Genomic DNA, 6,000 nt, shown 5'->3' on the forward strand with positions numbered 1-6,000 from the left:
GTTTTCAGGTACCTTTCTCAGTGCCTGTTTCAAATGACTGTATTTGCCTTCTCAGTGTGGGTCAACCAGTGTTGTAATCTCGATCCCAGGCTCATTTGCTATTTGCCGTAAGCTCCATTCATGTGCTGTTTCAAGGTTCTGTGAAACCAGACAGGTTCAACAACGAGAGAGCTGAGTGGGTTGGTGACTGGGTGGGTGACTGGCTGAGTGGGTGGCTGGGTGACTGAGTGGGTGACTAAGTGGGTGGGTGACTGGGTGGGTGGCTGGGTGGGTGACTGGGTGGGTGGCTGGGTGGGTGGCTGGGTGACTGAGTGTGTGGGTGAGATGATGTTGGTTGTGTTTGAAATGGCACCCTGTACACTAAGAGCACTACTTTAGACCAGGGTCTATAGGGTAGTAGTGCACTACTTTTGACCAGGGTCTATAGGGTAGTAGTGCACTACTTTAGACCAGGGTCTATAGGGTAGTAGTGCACTACTTTTGACCAGGGTCTATAGGGTAGTAGTGCACTACTTTAGACCAGGGTCTATAGGGTAGTAGTGCACTACTTTTGACCAGGGTCTATAGGGTAGTAGTGCACTACTTTAGACCAGGGTCTATAGGGTAGTAGTGCACTACTTCTGACCAGGGTCTATAGGGTAGTAGTGCACTACTTTAGACCAGGGTCTATAGGGTAGTAGTGCACTACTTTTGACCAGGATCTATAGGGTAGTAGTGCACTACTTTTGACCAGGGTCTATAGGGTAGTGGTGCACTACTTTTGACCAGGGTCTATAGGGTAGTAGTGCACTACTTTTGACCAGGGTCTATAGGGTAGTGGTGCACTACTTTTGACCAGGGTCTATAGGGTAGTAGTGCACTACTTTTGACCAGGGTCTATAGGGTAGTAGTGCACTACTTCTGACCAGGGTCTATAGGGTAGTAGTGCACTACTTTTGACCAGGGTCTATAGGGTAGTAGTGCACTACTTTTGACCAGGGTCTATAGGGTAGTGGTGCACTATTTTTGACCAGGATCTATAGGGTAGTGGTGCACTACTTTTGACCAGGGTCTATAGGGTAGTGGTGCACTACTTTTGACCAGGGTCTATAGGGTAGTAGTGCACTACTTTTGACCAGGGTCTATAGGGTAGTGGTGCACTACTTTTGACCAGGGTCTATAGGGTAGTAGTGCACTACATTTGACCAGGGTCTATAGGGTAGTAGTGCACTACTTTTGACCAGGGTCTATAGGGTAGTAGTGCACTACTTTTGACCAGGGTCCCTAGGATGGACTAGATTGTCAGCTTTGTGATGTTGAGGAAAAACAATGTTGATTTAAACAGGCATACAGCACACAGAGCATCTCCCTCTCTGGACCAGTACAATGCAGCACCAGTTCTAGTAACAGCCCCTCTGCTCATTTATAAAGCTTATATTTTTATCCAGATGTTTTTTGTTTTTTTGACTTTTACTACCTATATAATATTAGAGTACAATACACCATCATAAGAACATCTTCCATATTCATGAAGTCTTATGGCAACTGGGTTAGTGGGTTATATGACCTTTTGACCTTTCTTAAGACTCTGGAATGTTAGACTTGGCCTTGCTTGACCTTTGAACTCTAGCCTCATGTTCATTCTCTAGACCCTAGTGTGGCGCAGTATCCAGCTTGTTAAATGACTGTGATATGAGTTGTCTTGTTGTAAGCACTTATGAATCTCTGAGTAGCACTTATGAAGCTGTAATGTACGCGTTATAACGAGAACATCGTACAACCCTTGTCCTCATGTCAGATCCTTTGTTTACAATCCATTATGGTGCCCATCTGTACATATGGTTGTCAGTATTCTGTATGTAAATGTATAGCTGTCTCTGTGTGATGTTTATACGAAACGAGGATGTGCACAATATTGACATTGTGTAAATGATTATTATTAACAATGTATTATCTTGCTCATACATACGTGGTATACATATGGTATTTGAATTATATATATATATATATATACTGCTGGTTAACATTTGAGATGTGAAATGCAAAAGGGGTGATTATATGAAAAATAAAGTATGTTTTTATTTGCATAATATATTCACATTGTGTTGTATAATTGTATGTGATGTATTTGATGATGGACATGTCTTTTTGGTCGGAGTAACAGTCCAATAACGGAGTAGGTATTTATTAAGTCCTAATAGTTCATTGTCTGCAGATAGATAAATCCAGATTTATCACTTTGAGGAATATACAGAGCATCAATGACTACAGATCTATCAAAGGAAAGAACATGGATCACAAAGGACGTATGCTACACACACACACACACACACACACACACACACACACACACACACACACACACACACACACACACACACACACACACACACACACACACACACACAGAGAGATCAATAATATGACCTCTAGATGACGTCTTGACAGTCTTGTCTTCTTACCTGTTCTACTTCTTCCACTCCTCCTGTCTTTCACTACTTCCTTCTTTCTTATGAAGATTGTCCCTGAGTCAGGGCCTCTGCCTGGATTCCCCAGGGCCTCTGCCTGGATTCCCCAGGGCCTCTGCCTGGATTCCCTAGGGCCTCTGCCTGGATTCCCTAGGGCCTCTGCCTGGATTCCCCAGGGCCTCTGCCTCCATTCATACACTGCGTCCCAAATGGCACCCTTTTCCGTAAATAGTGCACTACTTTTGACCAGGATTCATAAGGAAACCCATAGGGCTCTTTTTAAAAAGTTGTTTGTTGTTTGTTTTGTCACATGCACAAGTTGAAGGAAAAAGGAAACCGCATACTGCTCTTGATAGTATCGCTGATCTTTAATAAGCTTTACGTAGCTTAATAAGCTTTAGTGATTTTTGTATTTTTTATTCACAAAAGCTATTTTTCCTTCAAATCAAATTTATTTTTATATAGCCCTTCGTACATCAGCTGATATTCTCAAAGTGCTGTACAGAAACCCAGCCTAAAACCCCAAACAGCAAGCAAAGCATGTGAAAGAAGCACGGTGGCTAGGAAAAACTCCCTAGGAAAAACTCCCTAGAAAGGCCAAAAACCTAGGAAGAAACCTAGAGAGGAACCAGGCTATGAGGGGTGGCCAGTCCTCTTCTGGCTGTGCAGGGTGGATATTAAAACAGAACATGGTCAAAATGTTAAAATGTTAAAATGTTCATAAATGACCAGCATGGTCAAATAATAATAATCATAGTAGTTGTCGAGGGTGCAACAAGCACGTCCGGTGAACAGGTCAGGGTTCCATAGCCGCAGGCAGAACAGTTGAAACTGGAGCAGCAGCACGGCCAGGTGGACTGGGGACAGCAAGGAGTCATCATACCAGGTAGTCCTGAGGCATGGTCCTAGGGCTCAGGTCCTCCGAGAGAAAGACAGAAAGAGAGAAAGAGAGAATTAGAGAGAGCATATTTAAATACACACAGGACACCGGATAAGACAAGAGAAATACTCCAGATGTAACAGACTGACCCTAGCCCCCGACACATAAACTACTGCAGCATAAATACTGGAGGCTGAGACAGGAGGGATCAGAAGACACTGTGGCCCCATCCGATGATACCCCGGACAGGGCCAAACAGGCAGGATATAACCCCACCCACTTTGCCAAAGCACAGCCCCCACACCACTAGAGGGATGTCTCCAACCACCAACTTACCGTCCTAAGACAAGGCCGAGTATAGCCCACAACGATCTCCGCCATGGCACAACCCAAGGGGGGGGGCGCCAACCCAGACAGGAAGACCACGTCAGTGACTCAACCCACTCAAGTGACGCACCCCTCCCATGGACGGCATGGAAGAACACCAGTAGGCCAGTGACTCAGCCTCTGTAAAAGGGTTAGAGGCAGAGAATCCCAGTGGAAAGAGGGGAACCGGCAAGGCAGAGACAGCAAGGGCGGTTCGTTGCTCCAGCCTTTCCGTTCACCTTCACACTCCTGGGCCAGACTATACTTAATCATAGGACCTACTGAAGAGATAAGTCTTCAGTAAAGACTTAAAGGTTGAGACTGAGTCTGCGTCTCTCACATTGGTAGGCAGACCATTCCATAAAAATGGAGCTCTATAGGAGAAAGCCCTACCTCCAGCCGTTTGCTTAGAAATTCTAGGGACAATTAGGAGGCCTGCGTCTTGTGACCGTAGCGTACGTGTAGGTATGTACGGCAGGACCAAATCGGAAAGATAGGTAGGAGCAAGCCCATGTAATGCTTTGTAGGTTAGCAGTAAAACCTTGAAATCAGCCCTTGCCTTAACAGGAAGCCAGTGTAGGGAGGCTAACACTGGAGTAATATGATCAAATTTTTTGGTTCTAGTCAGGATTCTAGCAGCCGTATTTAGCACTAACTGAAGTTTATTTAGTGCTTTATCCGGGTAGCCGGAAAGTAGAGCATTGCAGTAGTCCAGCCTAGAAGTAACAAAAGCATGGATTAATTTTTCTGCGTCATTTTTGGACAGAACATTTCTGATTTTTGCAATGTTACGTAGATGGAAAAAAGCTGTCCTTGAAACAGTCTTGATATGTTCTTCAAAAGAGAGATCAGGGTCCAGAGTAACGCCGAGGTCCTTCACAGTTTTATTTGAGACGACTGTACAACCATCCAGATTAATTGTCAGATTCAACAGAAGATCTCTTTGTTTCTTGGGACCTAGAACAAGCATCTCTGTTTTGTCCGAGTTTAAAAGTAGAAAGTTTGCAGCCATCCACTTCTTTATGTCTGAAACACAGGCTTCTAGCGAGGGCAATTTTGGGGCTTCACCATGTTTCATTGAAATGTACAGCTGTGTGTCGTCTGCATAGCAGTGAAATTTAACATTATGTTTTCGAATGACATCCCCAAGAGGTAAAATATATAGTGAAAACAATAGTGGTCCTAAAACGGAACCTTGAGGAACACCGAAATTTACAATTGATTTGTCAGAGGACAAACCATTCACAGAGACAAACTGATATCTTTCCGACAGATAAGATCTAAACCAGGCCAGAACTTGTCCATGTAGACCAATTTGGGTTTCCAATCTCTCCAAAAGAATGTGGTGATCGATGGTATCAAAAGCGGCACTAAGATCTAGGAGCACGAGGACAGATGCAGAGCCTCGGTCTGACGTCATTAAAAGGTCATTTACCACCTTCACAAGTGCAGTCTCAGTGCTATGATGGGGTCTAAAACCAGACTGAAGCGTTTCGTATACATTGTTTGTCTTCAGGAAGGCAGTCAGTTGCTGTGCAACAGCTTTTTCTAAAATTTTGGAGAGGAATGGAAGATTCGATATAGGCCGATAGTTTTTTATAATTTCTGGATCAAGATTCGGCTTTTTCAAGAGAGGCTTTATTACTGCCACTTTTAGTGAGCTTGGTACACATCCGGTGGATAGAGAGCCGTTTATTATGTTCAACATAGGAGGGCCAAGCACAGGAAGCAGCTCTTTCAGTAGTTTAGTTGGAATAGGGTCCAGTATGCAGCTTGAGGGTTTGGAGGCCATGATTATTTTCATCATTGCGTCAAGAGATATAGTACTAAAACACTTTAGTATCTCCCTTGATCCTAGGTCCTGGCAGAGTTGTGCAGACTCAGGACAATGGAGCTTTGGAGGAATACCCAGATTTAAAGAGGAGTCTGTAATTTGCTTTCTAATGATCATGATCTTTTCCTCAAAGAAGTTCATAAATTTATTACTGCTGAAGTGAAAGCCATCCTCCATTTGCGAAGGCTGCTTTTTAGTTAGCTTTGCGACAGTATCAAAAGAAATTTCGGATTGTTCTTATTTTCCTCAATTAAGTTGGAAAAATAGGATGATCGAGCAGCAGTAAGGGCTCTTCGATACTGCACGGTACTGTCTTTCCAAGCTAGTCGGAAGACTTCCAGTTTGGTGTGGCGCCATTTCCGTTCCAATTTTCTGGAAGCTTGCTTCAGAGCTCGTGTATTTTCTGTATACCAGGGAGCTAGTTTCTTATGACAGATGTTTTTAGTTTTTAGGGGTGCAACTGCATCTAGGGT

This window comes from Salmo salar, chromosome ssa14 (assembly GCF_905237065.1).
Source record: "Salmo salar chromosome ssa14, Ssal_v3.1, whole genome shotgun sequence".
Taxonomy (NCBI): Eukaryota; Metazoa; Chordata; class Actinopteri; order Salmoniformes; family Salmonidae; genus Salmo; species Salmo salar.